Source organism: Schistocerca nitens, chromosome 9, assembly GCF_023898315.1.
Source record: "Schistocerca nitens isolate TAMUIC-IGC-003100 chromosome 9, iqSchNite1.1, whole genome shotgun sequence".
NCBI lineage: Eukaryota > Metazoa > Arthropoda > Insecta > Orthoptera > Acrididae > Schistocerca > Schistocerca nitens.
The window spans coordinates 480,771,007-480,796,458 of NC_064622.1; the positions used below are offsets into that span (position 1 = coordinate 480,771,007).

General features: G+C 46.1%; 1 protein-coding gene and 1 non-coding gene across 2 annotated transcripts in view; both read left to right on the forward strand.

Annotated features, from left to right (window-relative positions):
• LOC126204367 (NACHT and WD repeat domain-containing protein 2-like) overlaps window positions 1–25,452 on the forward strand; it is a 1,117,837-nt gene that overhangs the window by 271,957 nt on the left and 820,428 nt on the right. The gene's annotated exons all lie outside the window — the stretch shown is intronic.
• On the forward strand, window positions 11,716–11,790 carry Trnas-cga (transfer RNA serine (anticodon CGA)). The gene has a single exon. It is a non-coding gene; the product is annotated as a tRNA-Ser (tRNA).

The following is a 25,452-nucleotide window of genomic DNA, read 5'->3' on the forward strand; positions in this document are numbered from 1 at the left end:
TGCGCAAAGAAATTATTCACAAATAGAGAAGGAAGCTTTGGCTCTTGTGTTTGGTGTAACAAAGTTTCACGATTTCTGGTATGGTCGTCACTTTACCATCATCACGGACCACAAGCCTTGGACATCGCTTTTTCATCCGAACAAGCCTGTACCTCCACGTACTGCGCAGAAATTCATTCGCTGGTCACTTTTTCTCTCGCAGTACCGCTACGATATCTTGTATCGGTCCACTGCTAAGCACGGCAACGCTGATGCGTTGTCCCGTTTGCCTGTTGCTGAGGATGAAGCATTCGATTCTTCCGAACTTGCTTGCATGTTCATTGATTCGGAAGCCGATGACGTGGTCGCATCGTTTCCGATTGATTTTCGTCGTGTCGCTACTGCCACAGCTGCTGACCCTGTCCTTGCTTCCGTTTTGCGTTTTGTTGCTACGCAATGGCCCTTGTCAAAGTCAAGGATCGAGGATCCTTTGGTTCGCCGATTTTTTGCCCACAAGGAGAGACTTTTTGTCCGACGTGGTGTTTTGTTGTTGCGTTCCGATAATGATCAATCCAGAGTCGTAGTCCCACGTTCGTTACAGTCCTCTGTCTTACGGCTTCTTCACCAAGGACATTGGGGTATAGTGCGTACGAAACAACTTGCTCGTCAGCACTGTACTTGGTTCGGAATCGATGCTGCGATTACGAATATGTGCTCCTCTTGCGTGGCGTGTGCCGAACAACAATCCGCACCGCCGCGGAAATTCTTTGCTTGGCCGAAAGCCACTTCCCCTTGGCAACGCTTGCACATCGATTTTGCTGGTCCATTCTGGAATGCTCGATGGTTGGTTGTGGTCGATGCTTTCAGTAATTTTCCTTTTGTTGTCCGGATGTCTTCCACGACGTCTTCTGCCACCATCCAAGCCTTGTCTGCTATCTTTTGCGTTGAAGGTCTTCCGCAGACTATTGTTTCCGACAATGGCCCACAATTCATGTCCGCAGAATTTCAGTCGTTCTGCAAGGCCAATGGTATTCAACATCTGACATCCGCGCCGTTTTCGCCTCAGTCAAACGGTGCCGCTGAACGATTGGTCCGGACTTTCAAGTCGCAGATGTTGAAGTTGAAAGAGTCGCATTCTCGGGAGGACGCTTTGTTGCTCTTTTTGTCCTCATATCGCTCTCAGCCTCGCGATGGTCGCTCGCCGGCTGAATTGCTCCATGGTCGTCCTCATCGAACTCTGATGTCTTTGTTGCATCCGCCACATCAGGTTCCTGTGCAGCGGCAGACTCCTGCTTTTGCTCCTGGCGACGTTGTCTATTATCGCAACTATCGCGGTTCACAGCGTTGGCTCGCAGGGCGCATTCTTCGCTGCCTCGGCCGCGCGATGTATTTGGTTTTGGGGGCCTCTGGTGAGGTGCGTCGGCATCTCAATCAGCTGCGCCTCTGTCGTCGCCTGGGTTCTGCCGCTCCCCGTCTGCTTTCAGCGACGGAGCCGTCCGGTCAGCGCCCTGGGGACCCATCTACTGGCTCGCCTCATCCCCAGGTGTTACCGACGATGCCTTCCATTTTGCCTCATGGCGTCGCGCCGCCGCAGCCGCCGCCGGCGCCGCCAGCAGCGGCCGCTTCGCTGCCGCCGCCTCGCGCCTCCCTGGGTCACGCGCCGCCGCTTGCTTCCCGTGACCAGCCGTCCTCCGCCATGGACCTCTTGCCCGCTCCGGACCAGATGTCGTCTTCGCCCGTCGGGTGCTCCGACCAAATGGAGGTCGACCCTTCTGTCTCCTTACGTGCGCATACACCTCATGTTGACGTGCACCCTGGACTAGGTTTGCAGGCGTTTCCTAGCTCCCCTCGGACCGAATGGCCGGGTGCGGGTGGCACAGCCTCGCCTGTTGTTAGGCTCCCCACCTCATCGCATACGTCAACATGGGGTCCTCCCCACGGCGGGCGGAAGCCTTATCTCACGACCGTTCGCCGATTTGCGGGGGAGGAATGTGGTGTCACCGCTAGACACCACACTTGCTAGGTGGTAACTTAAATCGGCCGCGGTCCTGTAGTACATGTCGGACCCGCGTGTCGCCACTGTGTATTCGCAAACGTAGCGCCACCACAGGGCAGGTCACAAGACACGGACTTGACCTCGCCCCAGTTGTACGGACGACATAGCTTGCGACTAGACCTACCAAGTATTCCTCTCATTTGCCGAGAGACAGATTAAATAGCCTTCAGCTAGTCCATCGCTACTACCTAGCAAGGCGCCATGTGTATCATTGCTAATTGCTTACTACTATGCAAGAGATGTATTTCAACAAGAACAAGACTACATTAAAGTTAAGTATATTAAAATCTCTCTTCTTTTCTTTATAGTTTTCATCCAGTCTCCTGTTTCAGAATTTACGCCCGTCTGCGTTAGTTTCGCGTGCACCTAGCCACTCATTGTGTCGAGACCTTAGGGAATCGACACAACATGATAAGTCATACGTACAATATTAGTCTTCTTGGGAGAAGAACGTTGCGGGTCAATAGTTTCGATATGCTTAAAGTTTTTCACTTCTATAATATAAACACAGCGAAAAAGAGAAACTTAGTCACCCCTAGGGGACAATACGCTAATACCGTGTAACACCCACCTATAGTGAATTATTCGGCGAGGAAGTAAGTCCACTTTATCCTACAGGTATTTATATTTAGCTGAAGTTAATCGTGGGAGATTAGAGTCAATGTTGTTGTTGTTGTGGTCTTCAGTCCTGAGACTGGTTTGATGCAGCTCTCCATGCTACTCTATCCTGTGCAAGCTTCTTCATCTCCCAGTACCTACTGCAACCTACATTCTTCTGAATCTGCTTAGTGTATACATCTCTTGGTCTCCCTCTACGATTTTTACCCTCCACGCTGCCCTCAAATGCTAAATTTGTGATCCCTTTATGTCTTAAAACATGTCCTACCAACCGATCCCTTCTTCTAGTCAAGTTGTGCCACAAACTTCTCTTCTCCCCAATCCTATTCAATACCACCTCATTAGTTACGTGATCTACCCACCTTATCTTCAGCATTCTTCTGTAGCACCACATTTCGAAAGCTTCTATTCTCATCTTGTCCAAACTGGTTATCGTCCATGTTTCACTTCCATACATGGCTACACTCCATACAAATACTTTCAGAAACGACTTCCTGACACTTAAATCTATACTCGATGTTAACAAATTTCTCTTCTTCAGAAACGATTTCCTTGCCATTGCCAGTCTACATTTTATATCCTCTCTACTTCGACCATCATCAGTTAATTTTACTCTCTAAATAGCAAAACTCCTTTACTACTTTAAGTGTCTCATTTCCTAATCTAATCCCCTCAGCATCACCCGATTTAATTTGACTACATTCCATTATCCTCGTTTTGCTTTTGTTGATGTTCATCTTATATCCACCTTTCAAGACACTGTCCATTCCGTTCAACTGCTCTTCCAAGTCCATTGCTGTCTCTGACAGAATTACAATGTCATCGGCAGACCTCAAAGATTTTACTTCTTCTCCATGAATTTTAATACCTACTCCGAATTTTTCTTTTGTTTCCTTTACTGCTTGCTCAATATACAGATTGAATAACATCGGGGAGAGGCTACAACCCTGTCTCACTCCTTTCCCAACCACTGCTTCCCTTTCATGTCCCTCGACTCTTGTAACTGCCATCTGGTTTCTGTACAAATTGTATATAGCCTTTCGGTCCCTGTATTTTACCCCTACCACCTTCAGAATTTGAAAGAGGGTATTCCAGTTAACGTTGTCGAAAGCTTTCTCTTAGTCTACAAATGCTAGAAACGTAGGTTTGCCTTTTCTTAATGTTTCTTCTAAGATAAGTCGTAAGGTTAGTATTGCCTCACGTGTTCCAACATTTCTGCGGAATCCAAACTGATCTTCCCCGAGGTCCGCTTCTACCAGTTTTTCCATTCGTCTGTAAAGAATTCGCGTTAGTATTTTGCAGCTGTGACTTATTAAACTGATAGTTCGGTAATTTTCAGATCTGTCAACACCTGGAATTGGTGTTTGGGATTGGAATTATTAAAATCTTCTTGAAGTCTGTGGGTATTTCGCCTGTCTCATACATCTTGCTCACCAGATGGTGGAGTTTTGTCATGACTGGCTCTCCCAAGGCCATCAGTAGTTCTAATGGAATGTTGTCTACTCCCGGGGCCTTGTTTCGACTCAGGACTTTCAGTGCTCTGTCAAACTCTTCACGCAGTATCTTATCTCCCATTTCATCTTCATCTACATCCTCTTCCATTTCCATAATATTGTCCTCAAGTACATCGCCCTTGTATAAACCCTCTATATACTCCTTCCACCTTTCTGCTTTCCCTTCTTTGCTTAGAACTGGGTTGCCATCTTAGCTCTTGATATTCATACAAGTGGTTCTCTTCTATACAGAGGTCTCTTTAATTTTCCTGTAGGCAGTATCTATCTTACCCCTAGTGAGACAAGCCTCTACATCCTTACATTTGTCCTCTAGCCATCCCTGCTTAGCCATTTTGCACTTCCTGTTGATCTCATTTTTGAGACGTTTGTATTCCATTTTGCCTGCTTCATTTACTGCATTTTTATATTTTCTCCTTCCATCAATTAAATTCAATATTTCTTCTGTTACCCAAGGATTTCTATTAGCCCTCGTCTTTTTACCTACTTGATCCTCTGCTGCCTTTACTACTTCATCCCTCAGAGCTACCCATTCTTCATCTACTGTATTTCTTCCCCCATTCCTGTCAATTGTTCCCTTATGCTCTTCCTGAAACTCTCTACAACATCTGGTTTTTTCAGTTTATCCAGGTCCCATCTCCTTAAATCCCCACCTTTTTGCAGTTTCTTCAGTTTCAATCTGCAGTTCATAACCAATAGATTGTGGTCAGAATCCTCATCTGCCCCTGGAAACGTCTTACAATTTAAAACCTGGTTCCTAAATCTCTGTCTTACCATTATATAATCTATCTGATACCTTTTAGTATCTCCAGGATTCTTCCAGGTATACAACCTTCTTTTATGATTCTTGAACCAAGTGTTAGCTATGATTAGGTTGTGCTGTGTGCAAAATTCTACAAGGCGGCTTCCTCTTTCATTTCTTCCCCCCAATCCATATTCACCTACAATGTTTCCTTCTCTCCCTTTTCCTACTGATGCATTCCAGTCACTCATGACTATTAAATTTTCGTCTCCCTTCACTACATGAATAATTTCTTTTATCTCGTCATACACTTCATCAATTTCTTCATCATCTGCAGAGATAGTTGGCATATAAACTTGTACTACTGTAGTAGGCGTGGGCTTCGTGTCTATCTTGGCCACAATAATGCGTTCACTATGCTGTTTGTAGTAGCTAACCCGCACTCCTATTTTTTTATTCATTATTAAACCTACTCCTGCATTACCCCTATTTGATTTTGTATTTATAACCCTGTAATCACCTGACCAAATGTCTTGTTCCTCCTGCCACCGAACTTCACTAATTCCCACTATATCTAACTTTAACCTATCCATTTCCCTTTTTAAATTTTCTAACCTACCTGCCCGATTAAGGGATCTGACATTCCACGCTCCGATCCGTAGAACGCCAGTTTTCTTTCTCCTGATAACGACGTCCTCTTGAGTAGTCCCCGCCCGGAGATCCGAATGGGGGACTATTTTACCTCCGGAATATTTTACCCAAGAGGACGCCATCACATTTAATCATACAGTAAAGCTGCATGTCCTCGGGAAAATTTTCGGCTGTAGTTTCCCCTTGCTTTCAGCCGTTCGTAGTACCAGCACAGCAAGGCCGTTTTGGTTAATGTTACAAGGCCAGATCAGTCAATCATCCAGACTGTTGCCCTTGCAACTACTGAAAAGGCTGCTGCCCCTCTTCAGGAACCACATGTTTGTCTGGTCTCTCAACAGATACCCCTCCGTTGTGGTTGCACCTACGGTACGGCCATCTTTATCGCTGAGGCACGCAAGCCTCCCCACCATCGGCAAGGTCCATGGTTCATGGGGGGATTAGATTCAATAGACCTACCAAATTCTGAAGATGATGACTGATACCTTTCACTAGCTGGTACAATAGGTGCGAGACAATTTCCAGAGTACCAAGCGCGGTAGTGTGGATGTGATTGAACGTGGCGCCAGGGCTCATCGCCCCGTTGCCCGCAATGTACGGGAGTTAGGTGACGCGTGTGTCCCCATGTTGTGCTAACTCCCTCCAGCGACCTACAAAGGCCTCATTTCTTCTATGCCACGATGCGTCGCCGCTGGTGGGAATGTCGGCTAATAGGTAGGCGATTGTAATGTTCTGGCTGATCAGTGTATATTTGCATAGTGCAAAATTTCATACAGATCAGAATTAATCGTTAATCATGTATTCTGGCACTGTTCCCTCCATGGTGCCGAAAGCTATCTTCCTAGTGGTAAAGAGAACTTCTTGTTGTCTCCCCCTGCCCCTGGCTACCCCCCTTCCCATCGTCCTCCTCCCCCCCCCCCCTGGATGGGGAATTCTGCACCCCATCTGTCTGCGTGTAGTGTCATCCTATGTGAGTGTGACGTTTTCCGAAATGTTTTAGTGCATATGGGTACCAACCTAGAATTCGCCTAGTCGGATGAGGGAAACCGCTTAAAATCCACATCCCAGCTGCCGGCGCACACCGGCCCCGCCATTAATTTACACAGCGGATTCGATCCTGGACCGGTGCGTGAGGTAAAGCACTGGAATGAAATATTTGTATCTCATGGAAAATAGCTTGTCATTTACATGATAGTGCGACTATCGTATGGCCTCTACATTCACACGGTAGTATCTATGGTCAGATACCGTGATCCCGGTAGATGGTTGACATCGAGAACTGACAGTTATTGGAGTAACTGTCTATTGCAGATAACCTGTCACTGCAATATCATCTGCAACGTCCCCTTTGAAATATTAATGAATTACTGTGCTGGTAAACCCCTTACGTTATTTGCTTTTCAAACAGCTGAGCAAAACTGAACGTACTCAGACATTACTCTCTTTGCTTATTCTGATCAACACTAAACTGACACACAATATTTTTAGCACAACGCAATCTGACTTTTAATAATCCCCACAAAAGAATGGCCCTGACTAACAATAACCTACACCTTTCATAAATGACTTACCTCACAAAAATCTTCGTTACTCAAACTACTGCAATACAGCGAACGCCAATACTGCCAGCTAAATAAAAGATTCAAACTACTGAAGTCACTAACTACTGATAGGCATAGTTAGCAGATGAAAGATTTTGATAGAGAACAAACAATGTATTTACCTTAATCGTGTTCAAAAATCATAATATATATAGCAGTTCATGACATCCACTCTTACAAATTTACCGTCTCTGTCCAGATCATCCGCTCTCAAAACTCCGCCACTGCTGGCGGCCCATCTCCAACTGCGCAACGCTACGTGCTGTTAACAGCCAACTGCCCAACACTACAATAGCAAATTCCAACAATGCCACCCAGCCACAGACTGCAAACAGTACAGCCAGTGATTTTCATACAGAGCGGTAGGTGGCGGTGGCGTTACCAATATAAGAACCTAAACAGCCTACTTATACATCACATACTCAATAACCGGTTATTTTTCCACTTAACAGGTTCTGTCAGTTCAAATACGCAGTATTCTTCCGTAAAAAATTAAACAGAGCTGAACTTATGTTGCATCAAAAACTACACAATTCGCGACACACTAAACGTACGCGAGTACATTATTAATCGCGTTGATTCATACTATCGCATTAGTTGTGTAAGCACCTGGAGCCTACTTGTCACACAAGTTAAAGTGATCGCAAGTTTTCACCCTGGCTCTGGACACTGCGGTGTATTGCTGATGTTGTTCGAAGGCGTTTACAGCCGCAGTCGAGTTTAGAGGTAACTTCAGTGAAGAGGACTTACCCACCCCGCAGGGTCCTTGCAGTTGATTAAATTAGGCCGCGGCTTTGAACTTGGCAACTGTCGGCTACAGCACTCCCCCACAAAGGTCAGAGGTCTGTCCGGGCAACGTCTCGCCGCTTGACTCTCCTTCCCACAAAGACTTTGACAAATCTGTCGCAGAGGCTAAGATTAAGCTTATCCATTGTGTATGGTCAAGAACCCGTGACTGTTTATTCAGTGTAAATACAGAAAACTGCAACCAGTGACTTCTCTGTAATAGTTATTTCTATGAACCAGTTTTCGAATCTCTTCAGGCTCATCTTCAGATGGCGTACAGGAGGTTACATAGCTACTTCAAAGCCTAATGCTGGGTGCTGGCTCTGTGAAAAGAACATACAACATGCTTTAATGCGTCGCCATGAGTATTGTTTATATGCAGATTTGGATCCAAAATTTAATTCTGTGGCAACTACAACAGTATAGGCGGCTTTTGTTGTTAATTTCCGTCTGTCTGCTTTCACTGTGATGGACAGTACCACATCACTCACTTTTACTGAATATATAAGCACATACACTGTTTTAACGAAAATCTGCCAGCATGCAGTATGAGCTGTACAGCTATTACTTGTTAGAAAGATCTTCACACAAAAATATGACACAGGCCATCCTTGCTAGCAAATTTAATTTTTTTTACTTGCCAGTATTACAGCCGATACTTTAATCAAAACTGGAGTTAACATAAATGCCCAAAATAAAATAAATAAGTAAATGACGCCTGGAACGTTGAAGATGGTCCTTTTCTGGCGTACTACTGTCGTGAACACCTCAGGAAAGTTGGGCTTGAGTTGTTTCGGGGAAGAGACCAAATTGTCAGCCATCGGTCTCATCGGATTAGGGAAGGACGGGGAAGGAAGTCGGCCGTGCCCTTTCAAAGGAACCATCCCAGCATTTGCCTGAAGTGATTTTAGGGAAATCACGGAAAACCTAAATCAGGATGGCCGAAAGCGGGATTGAACCGTCGTCCTCCCGAACGCGAGTCCAGTGTGCTACACCTCAGGAAAGTGGTTAGGATGGTTAAATAACGAATAGACTGTATGGTATTGAACGACAAAGCATCATGAAAAAACGTAGAGGTTGTAGGATCTCCCAGAGTGTAAACCAGGACAGGCAGCGCTCTGCGGCAGATCTGACGCCAGAATACATTGCTGGTGCAGGCACAAGTGTTTCGGAGCACACCGTCCATAGGCCATTGTGAAACATGGAGCTCCACATCACACGACTCCTGCATGTTCCTGTGATGACGCAACGACATAGTCACTTGTTACTGTAGCGGGCACAGCATCATTGAGTTTTCACCATGGATCAATAGAACTGTGTCGCCTGTCGAATGAATATCATTTCTTGTTACACCAGGTCGATTGTTGAGTACTTAGAGGCCATCATCCAGGCGAATGTCTGCACGAAACATGCACCTCGCCACACATGCAGACCGGTGAGTGCAGAATTATGCTATGGAGTACATTGAGTTGGGCTTCCATGGGCTCTATGGTGGTACTCGAAGGCATCGTGATAGCAGTGACCTACGTGAACATTATTGCAGACTACCTGCATCGCCGGCCGGGTGGCCAACTGGTTCTAGGCGTTACAGTCTGCAACCGCGCGCCGCTACGGTCGCAGGTTCGAATCCTCCCTCGTGCATGGTTGTGTGTGATGTCCTTAGGGTAGTTAGGTTTAAGTAGTTGTAAGTTCTAGGGGACTGATGAGCTCAGAAGTTAAGTCCCATAGTGCTCAGAGACCTTTGAACCATTTTTGAACTACCTGCATCGCTTCATGCTTGAAGTCCACCCATACGGCAACGACATCTTCCAGCAGGATAACTGTCTATGCTGCAAGGCCGGAATCGTGCTACAGTGGTTTGAGGGTCATTGTAGTGAACTAACATTGGCCAGCGAATGTGCCTCATCTGTTCCCCCTGGAACACATATCGGGCGCCAGGAGTGTGCCGTAAACCACCAACCTACAATTTGCGGGAATTGCTTGACCTTTGCCTAGACACCTGGTGCCACATACTTCTGGAATCCTGTCAAGGACTCACAGAATTGGTGCCAAGCGGAATCTCTGTTTTACTGTTTGAAAAATGGAACAACACAACACTATTTAATATGCGGTCACAATGTTTTGGCTCATTAGTGTAGCTGCACTGCGTGCAGGTGACACTGCTCCCCTTGCTGGAAAATGTGTCGCTGGTGAGGTAACGTGGCTACAGCGTGATTGTCCTCCGGCTCAATGCCCTCTAGGGTGTAAAGTTAAAAAACTACTGTTGTTGTTGTGGTCTTCAGTCCTGAGACTGGTTTGATGCAACTCTCCATGCTACTCTATCCTGTGCAAGCTTCTTCATCTCCCAGTACCTACTGCAACCTACATCCTTCTGAATCTGCTTAGTGTATTCATCTCTTGGTCTCCCTCTACGATTTTTACCCTCCACGCTGCCCTCCAATACTAAATTGGTGATCCCTTGATGCCTCAGAACATGTCCTACCAACCGATCCCGTCTTCTGGTCAAGTTGTGCCACAAAATTCTCTTGTCCCCAATCCTATTCAATACTTCCTCATTAGTTATGTGATCTACCCATCTAATCTTCAGCATTCTTCTGTAGCACCACATTTCGAAAGCTTCTATTCTCTTCTTGTCTAAAGTATTTACCGTCCATGTTTCACTTCCATACATGGCTACACTCCATACAAATACTTTCAGAAATGACTTCCTGACACTTAAATCTATACTCGATGTTAACAAATTTCTCTTCTTCAGAAACGCTTTCCTTGCCATTGCCAGTCTACATTTTATATCCTCTCTACTTCGACCATCATCAGTTATTTTGCTCCCCAAATAGCAAAACTCTTTTACTACTTTAAGTGTCTCATTTCCTAATCTAATACCCTCAACATCACCCGACTTAATTCGACTACATTCCATTATCCTCGTTTTGCTTTTGTTGATGTTCATCTTATATCCTCCATTCAAGACCGACACAAAATTCCTGCTTGCCTGCTCTGCTCTCATTAGTACTACCTGTCATAGATATATACACTTCAAAGATCTTTTAACTTCTCAGTGAAGTATCCAGAATGAGATTTTCACTCTGCAGCAGAGTGTGCGCTGATATGAAACTTCCTGGCAGATTAAAACTGTGTGCCGGACCGAGATTCGAACTCCGGATCTTTGCCTTTCGCGGGAAAGTGCCCTACCAAAGATCCCGAGTTCGAGTCTCGGCCCGCCACACAGGTTTAATATGCCAGGAAGCTCCATATCAGCACACACTCCGCTAAAAAGTAAAAATCTCATTCTAGAATCATCACCCAGGCTGTGGCTAAGCCATGTCTCCGCAATATCCTTTCTTCCAAGAGTGTTAGTTCTGCAAGGTTCGCAGGAGAGCTTCTGTAAAGCTTGGAAGGTAAGAGACGAGGTACTGGCAGAAGTAAAGCTGAAACTTCCTGGCAGATTAAAACTGTGTGCCCGACCGAGACTCGAACTCGGGACCTTTGCCTTTCGCGGGCAAGTGCTCTACCAACTGAGCTACCGAAGCACGACTCACGCCCGGTCTCACAGCTTTACTTCTCCAAGTATCTCGTCTCCTACCTTCCAAACTTTACAGAAGCTCTCCTGCGAACCTTGCAGAACTAGCACTCCTGAAAGAAAGTATATTGCGGAGACATGGCTTAGCCACAGCCTGGGGGATGTTTCCAGAATGAGATTTTCACTCTGCAGCGGAGTGTGCGCTGATATGAAACTTCCTGGCAAATTAAAGCTGTGAGACCGGGCGTGAGTCGTGCTTCGGTAGCTCAGTTGGTAGAGCAGTTGCCCGCGAAAGGCAAAGGTCCCGAGTTCGAGTCTCGGTCGGGCACACAGTTTTAATCTGCCAGGAAGTTTCATATCAGCGCACACTCCGCTGCAGAGTGAAAATCTCATTCTAGAAGTAAAGCTGTGGGGACGGGGCGTGAGCCGTGCTTGGGTAGCGCAGATGGTAGGGCACTTGCCCGCGAAAGGCAAAGATCCCGAGTTCTAGTCTCTGTCCGGCATACAGCTTTAATCTGCCAGGAAGTTTCTTCTCAGTGAAGTGACTGTACCATCCTTGGGACACATTTCCGGCTATGAGTCTGTATTATCTACTTTTCTCCTTATCCTCTTATCGCTGGTTTCCTGCAGTATGTAAACATTTACCAAAATCACTCTCTAGATGCAGGGTGAACACTAATAAAACCGACAAACTGCACGGACGAATTTCTGACTGTAAGTGGAGGAAAGAAGGTTGTATGAACATGTGGCCGAAAATGCATCATTGCCACGGTAGATGGTGCTGATGCATAAACCTTTTCTGACCACGTGCCGTGTGTTACTTGTGTGTTGCAGACTGTGTGGTTGACGCAGTGTACTATAGCCTATTCAGCAGAATGGTCGCGTATTCACGTCGGGAACAAGTCAAGATGGTGTTTCTGTACGACTAAGCAGATGGAAACCACCGAGAGGCAGCACGGCTATACTAAAACATGCGCCCTCACAGACACCAACCACATCACACAGTATTTGAAGCCCTTTCTGTGAGTTTGTGTGACTATGCGTCCTTTCAGACAGACGACCGACTTTGCAGGGCGCGGACTGTGCGTACACCGTCAGTTTCTACGGAATATTGAGACGAACCCAAGTATAAGTCCAGTCAAGTGGCCGTCAATATGATGTAAGCCGAAGCAGAGCTACGTATTACGCATCACGCATGCCAACCGCTACTCTCCCTATAACCGGAGTCCCATGGAGATCGCTTTAAACATCTGTTATGACGAGAAGCGATTCAGATCTGAAAGTGTTTCGGGGAGATTTGTTGTCGTTACATGCACACCGTCCATTTCCGGACACACGTTCATGGCACATTTGCACGTCCATTTCCAGTCAGGAATCAACCACTGCAGTTTGTCGGTTTTGCTATTGTTCACACTGTATATGTTGAACGTAATGAAATTTCCATCCCTTCTATATCGTGAACCGCTCAATGTATAAAAAGAGATTTTTATTCACCGGAAATCTAGTTCAGACCTCTTGAATTAATACACGATGGTTCCATATCATTTTTAATCGTAGCAAGGTTGTAAAAGAAAATTTGTACTACATTCACTTAATCTCTTAATGTTCCGTTTCCCTCATAGTAATTAACACAGGGGAAAGTGTCCTTGAGATAACTATTGACAAAATGGGGTGTTGCTTTCCTTTTTGCAATATTAGTCTGTGATGGTATGTTATTAAGTGTTTCAGGATACGTTTTGTAAAGGATACATAGTCAGATTAGCTTTTGTCCAGAGTGAAATCACTTTTGCAAAAGTGAACGAAAGCAGTTGTACTTTAACTCCATTCCGGCAGTGGATGCCCCGAATCCTTTTAATGGATATTGATTCCAATGACCACACTCAAGTGAAAATTTTGTTGTTCATAAATGTAATTAGTATAATTTGGCTTGTCAAGCTGAACAACGCAACAAATTTATCACCACGTTTGTAACGTCCGTACAGTTGTGCTCAACAACCGACCGCTACAGTGACAAGTATCCGACGTGCGGCCAGACAGAACATGCCTACAAGTTTAATCTGCAGGAAGAATGTAACTGAAATTCGACACTAGTTCCTGGAAACGAACTCAATTTATTCATTGACTGGTACCTAGCGTTTCGAAGAGATGTATGAGATTCCAGAGAGCGTCATAAAACAACTGTTAAATACTGAAAAGTACCTTACTTGATTCAGAAACCCCTAATAAAGTATAGCGAACTGAATCTTTCATTATCAACTGATCACTACGTTGCTTCCACTTTAACTCGTTCTACATCGCCTCCTGAAGAGTTTTATACGCATTACTAAATGGAAAGACCCACTGTCGATAATGAATTTGTACAGGTCAAAAGTCTGTGTATATGGCTGTGGTTCTCTTTGTTTACATGTGATTTTGTATAAAAATCTACCCACCGTCATCAACGTAATAATGTGAGCAAATGAATATTAAAATCCATAAATGTGAAAATGAATTTTGTTTATTGGGTGTACACTCCTGGAAATTGAAATAAGAACACCGTGAATTCATTGTCCCAGGAAGGGGAAACTTTATTGACACATTCCTGGGGTCAGATACATCACATGATCACACTGACAGAACCACAGGCACATAGACACAGGCAACAGAGCATGCACAATTTCGGCACTAGTACAGTGTATATCCACCTTTCGCAGCAATGCAGGCTGCTATTCTCCCATGGAGACGATCGTAGAGATGCTGGATGTAGTCCTGTGGAACGGCTTGCCATGCCATTTCCACCTGGCGCCTCAGTTGGACCAGCGTTCGTGCTGGACGTGCAGACCGCGTCAGACGACGCTTCATCCAGTCCCAAACATGCTCAATGGGGGACAGATCCGGAGATCTTGCTGGCCAGGGTAGTTGACTTACACCTTCTAGAGCACGTTGGGTGGCACGGGATACATGCGGACGTGCATTGTCCTGTTGGAACAGCAAGTTCCCTTGCCGGTCTAGGAATGGTAGAACGATGGGTTCGATGACGGTTTGGATGTACCGTGCACTATTCAGTGTCCCCTCGACGATCACCAGTGGTGTACGGCCAGTGTAGGAGATCGCTCCCCACACCATGATGCCGGGTGTTGGCCCTGTGTGCCTCGGTCGTATGCAGTCCTGATTGTGGCGCTCACCTGCCCGGCGCCAAACACGCATACGACCATCATTGGCACCAAGACAGAAGCGACTCTCATCGCTGAAGACGACACGTCTCCATTCGTCCCTCCATTCACGCCTGTCGCGACACCACTGGAGGCGGGCTGCACGATGTTGGGGCGTGAGCGGAAGACGGCCTAACGGTGTGCGGGACCGTAGCCCAGCTTCATGGAGACGGTTGCGAATGGTCCTCGCCGATACCCCAGGAGCAACAGTGTCCCTAATTTGCTGGGAAGTGGCGGTGCGGTCCCCTACGGCACTGCGTAGGATCCTACGGTCTTGGCGTGCATCCATGCGTCGCTGCGGTCCGGTCCCAGGTCGACGGGCACGTGCACCTTCCGCCGACCACTGGCGACAACATCGATGTACTGTGGAGACCTCACGCCCCACGTGTTGAGCAATTCGGCGGTACGTCCACCCGGCCTCCCGCATGCCCACTATACGCCCTCGCTCAAACTCCGTCAGCTGCACATACGGTTCACGTCCACGCTGTCGCGGCATGCTACCAGTGTTAAAGACTGCGATGGAGCTCCGTATGCCACGGCAAACTGGCTGACACTGACGGCGGCGGTGCACAAATGCTGCGCAGCTAGCGCCATTCGACGGCCAACACCGCGGTTCCTGGTGTGTCCACTGTGCCGTGCGTGTGATCATTGCTTGTACAGCCCTCTCGCAGTGTCCGGAGCAAGTATGGTGGGTCTGACACACCGGTGTCAATGTGTTCTTTTTTCCATTTCCAGGAGTGTATTTCTGTTGATAGTCGTGCTTGAAATTCCATTTAATGCATATATCAAGTGTATTTTCTGTACAAACGTTAGGTATTTCACCCTCTTGAGTGCTGCAGTTTATTTATTTCTTCAGGCACAGCTTTCTCATGGCCAGTCAGTTATCACGGTCTTACTTATTATGCATTTACACTTTATGAAATCCCAGTACATAAACAGCACAAACGAAGCAAAAGAATGAACGGGATTTTTTAAAATATGATTCATGTACATCAGTGTTATCCTCTTAAAAACAGTCCCCCTAAGACATCACTAACAACGTTTTCCGTCTTCGCATGGTTGACACTGAGTATCTTCAACCGGACGACCTGTCTGTCCTGTCTCGAACTCGTTGCTTAAGATTGAAGGACGTGGTTCTGGGAGATGGGGAAACAGTCGCTTGGCGTAAGTGGCACGTTGTGTTCACGTGACTACGTTGTTAAAAGTGCCTTATTACGATAGGTAAGGATTGACATTGGTACTGAATGACGAATACTAGGTGCTTCACGACTTCCGACTTTATTCAGAGAATACCCTCAACCTAATATACATTCGCTCTAACTGGGTTGTATCCAGGAATTATCAAGTGCTCAGTTACACAGCTAGAACTCCAGGTACTGTTCCGAACTACTGCCGGTAACTCAGCTCAGCCCTGCTCAGTTATTAAACTCGACTGTTTCTGGCCATACCGCTATCTCCCCAATTCCACTAGGACCTACCTTCTACTCCTGTCTGCTCTAAATGCCGTGACTTACCCTTTGGAGCGTCTGCGTCCGAGTTTTAATCAATTTCTTCCTCTCCCCCCGCCAGTCCCTAATTTAGAATAATATTGAAGAGCCCTCGCCATCCCGTTCGCTCCGATTTTCCAGAAGATGAGCGGAGGGAGGGAGGCGCTTGTTGTAAATTTATGTCATGGACATCTATAGGCTCCTCGTGACGTATATGGGCCCTTTCCTTATCCCTCTCCCACTTTGCCGGCCGGGGTGGCCGAGCGGTTCTAGGTGCTACAGTCCGGAACCGCTATGTACTGACTTGGCAGAAAATCCTAAGAAATTTTGGTCCTGTGCCAAAGTGGTAGGTGGATCAAAACAAAATGTCAAGACACTCTGTGACCAAAATGGTACTGAAACAGAGGATGACAGACTAAAGGCCGAAATACTAAATGTCTTTTTCCAAAGTTGTTTCACAGAGGAAGACTGCACTGTAGTTCCTTCTCTAGATTGTCGCACAGATGACAAAATGGTAGATATCGAAATAGACGACAGAGGGATAGAGAAACAATTAAAATCGCTCAAAAGAGGAAAGGCAGCTGGACCTGATGGGAGACCAGTTCGATTTTACACAGAGTACGCTAAGGAACTTGCCCCCCTTCTTGCAGCGGTGTACCGTAGGTCTCTAGAAGAGCGTAGCGTTCCAAAGGATTGGAAAAGGGCACAGGTCATCCCCGTTTTCAAGAAGGGACGTCGAACAGATGTGCACAACTATAGACCTATATCTCTAACGTCGACCAGTTGTAGAATTTTGGAACAGATATTACGTTCGAGTATAATGACTTTTCTGGAAACTAGAAATTTACTCTGTGGGAATCAGCATGGGTTTCGAAAGAGACGGTCATTTGAGACCCAGCTCGCGCTATTCGTCCACGAGACTCAGAGGACCATAGACACGGGTCCACAGGTAGATGCCGTGTTTCTTGACTTCCGCAAGGCGTTCCATACAGTTCCCCACAGTCATTTCATGAACAAAGTAAGAGCATATGGACTATCAGACCAATTGTGTGATTGGATTGAAGAGTTCCTAGATAACAGAACGCAGCATGTCATTATCAATGGAGAGAAGTCTTCCGAAGTAAGATTTCAGGTGTGCCGCAGGGGAGTGTCATAGGACCGTTGCTATTCACAATATGTATAAATGACCTGGTGGATGACATCGGAAGTTCACTGAGGCTTTTTGCAGATGACGCTGTGGTGTATCGAGAGGCTGTAACAATGGAAAATTGTACTGAAATGCAGGAGGATCTGCAGCGAATTGACGCATGGTGCAGGGAACGGCAATTGAATTTCAATGTAGACAAGTGTAATGTGCTGCGAATACATAGAAAGATAGAGCCCTTATCATTTAGCTACAAAATAGCAGGTCAGCAACTTTAAGCAGTTAATTCCATAAATTATTTGGGAGTACGCATTAGGAGTGATTTAAAATGGAATGATCATATAAAGTTGATCGTGGGTAAAGCAGATGCCAGACTGAGGTTCATTGGAAGAATCCTAAGGAAATGTAATCCGAAAACAAAGGAAGTAGGTTACAGTACGCTTGTTCACCCACTGCTTGAATATTGCTCAGCAGTGTGGGATCCGTACCAGATAGGGTTGATAGAAGAGATAGAGAAGATACAACGGAGAGCAGCGCGCTCCGTTACAGGATCATTTAGTAATCGCGAAAGCGTTACGGAGATGATAGATAAACCCCAGTGGAAGACTCTGCAGGAGAGACGCTCAGTAGCTCGGTACGGGCTTTTGTTAAAGTTTCGAGAACATACCTTCACCGAAGAGTCAAGCAGTATATTGCTCCCTCCTACGTATATCTCGCGAAGAGACCATGAGGATAAAATCAGAGAGATTAGAGCCCATACAGAAGCATACCGACAATCCTTCTTTCCACGAACAATACGAGACTGGAATAGAAGGGAGAACCGATAGAGGTACTCAGGGTACCCTCCGTCACACACCGTCAGGTGGCTTGCGGAGTATGGATGTAGATGTAGATGTAGACCGCTACGGTCGCAGGTTCCATTCCTGCCTCGGGCATGGATGTGTGTGATGTCCTTAGGTTAGTTAGGTTTAAGTAGTTCTTAGTTCTAGGGGACTGAGGACCTCATAAGTTAAGTACCATAGTGCTTAGAGCCATTTGAACCTCTCCCACTTTCGATGTGAATCATATTTACGGCTTAAAGTGTTGTTTCTCCAGTGCGGCTGGAGTTCCTATGGCGCCACTGGCTGTAAAGGTACCTTCTACACGACTTGAGACATGAAACGTTGTCGTGCCCTGTTGCTCAAGACAGCTTGCCTGCCTCGTGAATTTTCCCTCGCTGTGCTCCTGAAGCTTTTCTCTATTATCAGTTCTTAAAACATGGCTGTCACATCTGTGGATACCGGCGGTGCTCATAAATTACACTCGCAAACCTTCCTCGTGGATCAGTCTATAAGTGACAACTGTATTAAAAATCCCTACAGCTCTTCCCTAAATTAGCCTTCACATGCAGACAGAAAAATTTGCGTGGCATTTTAACTTAGTAATATCTAGAGAGACGCTGAACCCAGCGCTTATTTCAATCCGTGAAACAGTTAGCTCTCTCAGAGTTGTATTTCCAATGTGATCTACATTCGTTGTTCGACGGTATTTTAAGGTTTCCCTAACTTTGGGATGGAAAAGAGCGAAACGGCGCAGTGTCTGGAGAAGATACGGACTTGGGCTTTATTACAGTGTTGTTTTTGGCGAAAAATTCGCGAATAAACAGCAAGGTGCGAGTAGGCGCATTATAGTGGTGCAAAAGTCATTAACTGTTTCTCCACATATCAGGCAGTTCAATTTTTTCAAATTTCTTCAGTCAGATCATTAAAATCGAACAACACCACGAGCAAAAGCTTCACATTTGACTGTTATTTCTAAGCTTTTCTCGGTCTTGGTGAAACAAAATGCTACCATTGTTAAGACTGTTCCTTAGATCAGGCGTCGTATCTGTAAGCTCATGTATAATCACCTGTTACGACACGTTTCATTAGTTCTTCACAGAGTGGACGGTCGGTTGGTTGGTTTGTTGATTGGTTTGTTGGGGGAGGGGATCATACAGCGAGGTTATCGGTCCCATCGGATTAGGGAAGAATGGGGAAGCAAGTCGGCCGTGACGTTTCAGAGAAACCATCCCGGTATTTGCCTGGAGCGATTTAGGGAAATCGCGGAAAACCTAAATCAGGATGGCTGGACGCGAGTTTGAACCGTCGTCCACCCGAATGCGAGTCCAGTGTGCTAACAAATGCGCCACCTCGCTCGGTACACGGAGTCGAATCCAGGATTTTGATCGGTTCGGAGGGGAGGCATGCTAAGCTCATAGAAAATTTGTACAATCACTAAACTCTCTGGAATAAGCAAATGTGTTTCCATAACGTATTATAATGCCAACAGCAATAGGGTTACATTTTTCAAGATTGTTAAATATATGGATTATTGGCATATATGGGATGTTATCCTGAAACATTTTGTGGCGACAATCACACGATTGACAACTGGGCTGAGTATCCTCAACATTGCTAGAGACTGTGGAAAGAAGCTGCTTTCTAGAAACAAGAGCAGTAATTGGGGAGGAGGGGCGGGGGGAGGGAGTGACTCGAACACCACCGCACCGCCTTTGGAATTCAGCATCGTTGTTCAGTTCAACTAGCGACTCCTGAACAACTTGCATACGTCACTTTTTTGGTGGAAATTCTACATTCTCGGAAAATATTTGCAGTCACATGATTAATCGTAGTATAAGCGGTAAGATATGCCAAAATCATCAGCGACGTCCTCTGATTATGATTCAGCTATCATTCACAATCACATCCTTCACTTTTTTGGCCATTTCAAAGGTTAATTATGTGCTGGGAAGTTTACCAGCACACTGTCGAAAAACTAGCGTGATTCGGACTAATGCAATACGCTAAGTTACAAAATTCCGATTGGGCACACCTCATAAATTAAGTAAAACATGCACGGATCAGCCAGAATATTTTGACCATGATGTGCTATCGATATAAACCCATGCAGGCGATAGCAGCGTCACATGGCGAGGAATGACTGTTGGTCAGACAAACGCAAGTTGCCTGTAGTAACCGTGAGCGTGCTGTCCGTGTGCAGAATGGGGAAGGCACGCGATGAATGAGACTTTCGCCGAGGGCAAACTGTGATGCCCCAGAGACTCGGCACGCGCATTTCTATTCGGCTAGTGCTGTGGTGACTGTCTTCAACACGTGGCGAAACCAATGTGAAACCTTACAGATGTCGGACGTCGTAGGCTGGACACACTGGTAAAACAGTGCAGGCGGCGAACTGTGGCTGAACTAACATCAGACTTTAATTTTTAGCCGGTCGGAATGGCCGAGCGGCTCTTGGCGCTTCAGCCTGGAACCGCGCGACCGCTGCGGTCGCAGGTTCGAATCCTGCCTCGGGCATGGGTGTGTGATATGCTTAGGTTAGTTAATTTTAAGTATTTCGAAGTTCTAGGGGACTGATGACCTCAGATGTTAAGTCCCATAGTACTCAGAGCCATTTTAATGTTGAGTAGAGGACAAGTGTATCAGAACGTACAGTGTACTCTACACTCGAAACGATGAACGTCCACAGCCGACGACCCATGCATGTGCCAATGTCAATACCACGATATCGGCGGCTATAACTGAAATGGGCACATTACCATCGGCACTGGACGTTGGCGCAGTGCTAGAGCGTTGCATGGTCTGATGAATCCCGATATCTTCATCATCATGCCAATGGGAGGGCGCGAATCCGTCGTCTTCCAGGGGAACAGCTCCTTGACACTTGCACTGTGGGAAGTAGACAAGCTATCGGCGGATCCATTATGTTCTGGGGGACATTGCCGTGGGCATCTATAGATCCAGTGGAGCTCGTGTAAGGGACCTTGACAGTCAAGAAATATCGTACGCTGGTTGCAGACCACGTACAACCCTTCATGGCGATCGTGTTTCCTGACGACAGTGACATTTTTCAAGAAGATAATGCGCCGTGTTATAAGGCCAGAGGTGTGAAACAGTGGATCGAGGAACGCAATAGCGACTTCCAGTTGACGGGCTGGCCCCTGAACACGCAGATCTGAAGTAGATTGAACACATCTGGGATGCGACTGAACGTGACGTCAGCGATCATTGCTCTCGCTCCCCCCCTCCCCACCCCAGGAGTTGCAGGAATTAGATGACTTGTCTGAGCAGATGTGGTACCAACTCCCTCCCTCCACCGACCTACGAAGGCCTCATTACTTCCATACCACGACGCGTCGCCACTGTTATTTCTGCCAAAGGTGGGCGTAACGGCTAGTGGGTTGGTGGTCACAATGTTCCGGCTGATCAGTGTATAGGCCTGCATTTGTCCTCGAAGACAAAGTATCTCGACATTCATACATAACGCGAATTTGACCACCTCATTTGACGAAAAGTCCACCCGCCAACATATATGTGATACAGAAGTAGCAGACTGGGTGGATCAGTTGCGTTCAGCGACTTCGAGTGTGGGCTACTAGTTGGATGTCACCTCAGTAACAAACCCATCAGTGACACTTCAACCCTTGTAAAGCTGCTCAGATAGACTGTTGGTGATGTGGCTGTGAAGCGGAAACTAGAGGAACAACCGCAGCTAAAGCAAGAATAGGTAGAAGCAAGTTTTAAATGTAATTTAAAACAATAATTTAAAAGCATTTCTCCTGCACGCCTTGTATTCCATTGACGAATTTCTGCTTAAAAACTTGTAGCCAAAAGTAACTTGTTTTTAAGTGTACTTGCATGAATAGGAATAAAATGATAATGTGTTCATTAATGTTCACAGTAGACATTAATTCATATCGTGTAAACTGACTCGTTCAATGTCATTTCGATAAAATAATCGTTCATATGATCTATGAAACTTCTAACCAACCAACCGCAAGGTATCCAGGAGAACGTGGTAGTTTGGAAGGTAGGGTATCAGCTGGGGGAAGTAAAGCTGTGAGGACAGGTAGTGAGTCTGTGCGTATAGTTCAGTCTGAAGGGCATTTGCCTAGTACTTCGGAACGTCTCAAGTAATTCTTGCAGCAAATAAAATACTGTAAATGAAAGGTAACCTTACCACGATAGGGTGAGGTGTAAGTGTCTAGAGAGCAGAAATTTTTAATGATCAAACCGACAGATGCTAGTATCGAATCCATAGTTTTTGGTGTTGATACACTAATAAGAATCTGGTTTGCGCTGGTTTAACAGTGAGTGTATTCTAAAACATATAAAGAAGGAACTATAAGAACGAAGAGAATCTTATCAGCTTAATTAAAATTTTAAATTTTGACTGATTCATTAAGATACCCTGGTCACTTTCTGGTCAGAACCAGAAAGTTAAGAGGCTGGATTAATAAAAAGAATTCGGAATGTTAGAATGAGGTTTTCAACGCTTCAAGTGCTGTACGTAGTCTACCGGCGCTTCAGTACAATGCACAGAGGCCAATCACATTAACGTGACGACAGCCTCTGTTAGAAGTCAGCGTACCGTGCATGGCGAAACGGCGCTGTCCAAAATCGTTGCCTAGGTTACTGTGGTGCACCACGGGCCATAGATGATAGGAGTGAACGACGAACTACGATGTAATGTACTGGCGATTAGGTGTGCAGGTGTTGAGTAAGTGACCGCCCAGATGAATCCAGGGGTCTACCGAGAGTGTCTAGCCAACGACTGACCAGCCAACTTGGCTGCGTATGGGTCTCCGCATCAGGCGCCGGGCTCACGTCCCTGTGGTGACGGCTATTCATCAGCGACGAGGGCTGGAATTTCCCCACCGATACCGCAACTGGAGGTCAACTGGCTGGCGACAGGTGGACTTTCAGATCACAAAGGCCGTTGGCGTGCACGGCTTGGGACGTCTGGCAGGAAACACCCTGCAACGATCGTCAGAAGTGTCCAAGGCGGAGGAGGGAGCGTTATGGTCTGGGGAACGTTATCGTAGCGTTCCTCGGGTGATACGGTCGTTCTGGAAGGAACAATGAATCACCACTAGAATGGATCGATCCTTGGAAACCATGTCCACCCCTACACGCACAAGCTTTTCCTTGCCACGATAGCATATACTAGTAGGACAATCCACTGTGTCCCAGAGCTAGCAATGTACATACGTGGTTCAGGATGAGTTCACGTACTCCCCAGGCCACCAAACTCCCCGGATTGAAACCCAGTCGAGAATCTGTGGGACCGTCCCGATCTGTGAGTCCACGCCTGGGGCTGCACTCCCCTGTCGGTACGTTCCAGAACCTCGTCCACTCTCTTCTTGCACGTCTCCCAGCGTTCCGCGCAGCAAAAGTCGTTAGTCAGGCTTTCGACAAGCTTCCACATTAGTGAAACTGGACAGTGTATCTCCATGTTGTAATGGTACTTGAATTACGTAACCATTACGCCACCTCCCCTCAACCTCTCGATACCAGTAATATTCTACAGTGTTTCTGTAGAATAGTTAACATATTTCTGAGACAACATTCAGATTTGATTTCATTAATGTACAGGTACTTTGATACATCGATATGTTTATATTGCAATGATATTACTGTTATGTGAATTCTTTCTTTTGTCACTATGATCTTTGACGCACTTGTAACTCTGATTTTTGGGCGCGTAAGCGGTTATTAGGGAGAGTCTTGGTCGTTATGTTGAAAAGACGCAAATTGTAGTCAGTTTATGAAATGTGAACTTTAACAGTGAGGAAGGTATTTTCAAGTATGTTTTATATTGTGAAGTGATGTTTTGTGAGTTACGTGATATTGCAACAAAAGCAATAAAAAAGAAGTGTAACTTAAATTCGGAGTGCTGATTACTTTTTTACATCACCATTGTGCTAACTTGGAGAACTTTAATCTTCAAGAATGGTTTATGAAACACATCTATTAAACTTTTGAATATGGCAGAATAACACTTAGGCCTTTTTGCATCCGAGCTTGGAATTATCACGACCTAGATTTTCGACGCTTGAGCCATGAGTTCACAACGATACCAGTGTGGGAAACACGAAAAGATGAGTGCCTAGTTTATCCATTATTTCATGAAATGACTTTATTAACTGTGCTCTAATGACACCTGCCACATAATATAACTTTGTTGTTGCCCGAAAATGCAATATTTAGCAGCGTGAGCTACACTACAATCATAATTAATTTTTTTTACCTTTGTTGTAGTAGGGTTGTTATAATGTGCAACTGTCTTGGAAGCATATTATGACTGTGGATCCGAAGCAAAGGAAGAATCGTCAGCACGGACTGTTGCACCGTTATTTCCCTTCAAACGCGGGTAACAAATTACCGCACATTGCTCCACTTTATCGAGAGGTGCGCCGTTTCCGTTAGGCTCGTCTAGGGGTGAGCTGCCGTACTGTGGCACGGGCATATCAAAATGTGCCAGCAGTGCCGGCCGCGGTGGTCTAGCGGTTCTAGGCGCTCAGTCCGGAGCTGCGTGACTGCTACGGTCGCAGGTTCGAATCCTGCCTCGGGCATGGATGTGTGTGAAGTCCTTAGGTTAGTTAGGTTTAAGTAGTTCTAAGTTCTAGGGGACTGATGACAATAGATGTTAAGTCCCATAGTGCTCAGAGCCATTTCAACCATTTTTTTTTTTTTGTGCCAGCAGTACAGACATGCACCTGCAAAGTAAATAAAAAATTAATTACCTAACTTTATCTTTCCGAGCCGATCGTTAAAACTTCACGCCCAGCCGTGATTTACAGTGGCCTACGATCACCTGTGGTGTATCTTTACCTGGCGGAAGCCTATAAGCAATCTCCGTGATACAGGTGCGCTGGCATTGCAGGGCGAAGCTTCCGGGCATGAAATTTAAATACGTCCCGCAATATCGGACGTCAGCCCCCGTGTCGCCGTGACAAGTGTCAGGACGTAGCGGCCGCCGCGCACAATGGCGGACGGTCCGTGATGCATGCGAGGCGCGCCTCATCCATCACCGCTCGCCGCCCAATATATACTGCCACGTGCGGGGCGGGTTATAGGGGAGGGATACCACCAGCCAGCCCCTAGCTATTAGCTGCTGCTGCAGCCCGCAGCACGGTACAAGCGAACGCTGCTCTGCTGTCCGGGTATCCATCCTCTGTAGGATCCCTTCTCACTTTCCATATCAGCATCGCTGTACATCCGTTTCACTTATTTATTTCGTCATTCGATCAGAGTGCTGATGTTTTAGAACTTCAGAACACTTCTCTCCAGTTTCCTTTTTTAGTCTTCTCTGGAGACAGAAATTTAAAATCTTCTTTCGAAACGCAGG